Source organism: Cariama cristata, unplaced genomic scaffold, assembly GCF_000690535.1.
Source record: "Cariama cristata isolate BGI_N322 unplaced genomic scaffold, ASM69053v1 scaffold30107, whole genome shotgun sequence".
NCBI classification, from domain to species: Eukaryota; Metazoa; Chordata; class Aves; order Cariamiformes; family Cariamidae; genus Cariama; species Cariama cristata.
In genome coordinates, this window is record NW_009625442.1 from 39,880 (window position 1) to 40,132 (window position 253).

The following is a 253-nucleotide window of genomic DNA, read 5'->3' on the forward strand; positions in this document are numbered from 1 at the left end:
TCACTGCAAGTTTGGTGGTTTGCTTATTTTTTTTTTTCCCTCTAAAAAAAAAAAAAAAGTTGGTTTCTTGGGTTTTAGGGATTGGGGTAACAGCAGCCCCCCTAGAAATACCACAGTCATCAGCTTGCTCCAGTCACTCACCTCCCTATAAGCCTATAAGTCTAGGGCTGCAGGAGGAGTGAAAAAAATTCAGAAAAACGACAGTAAGGGAGACAATTTTATACTAAAAAAATTACTTCACCACCAGCCTGAC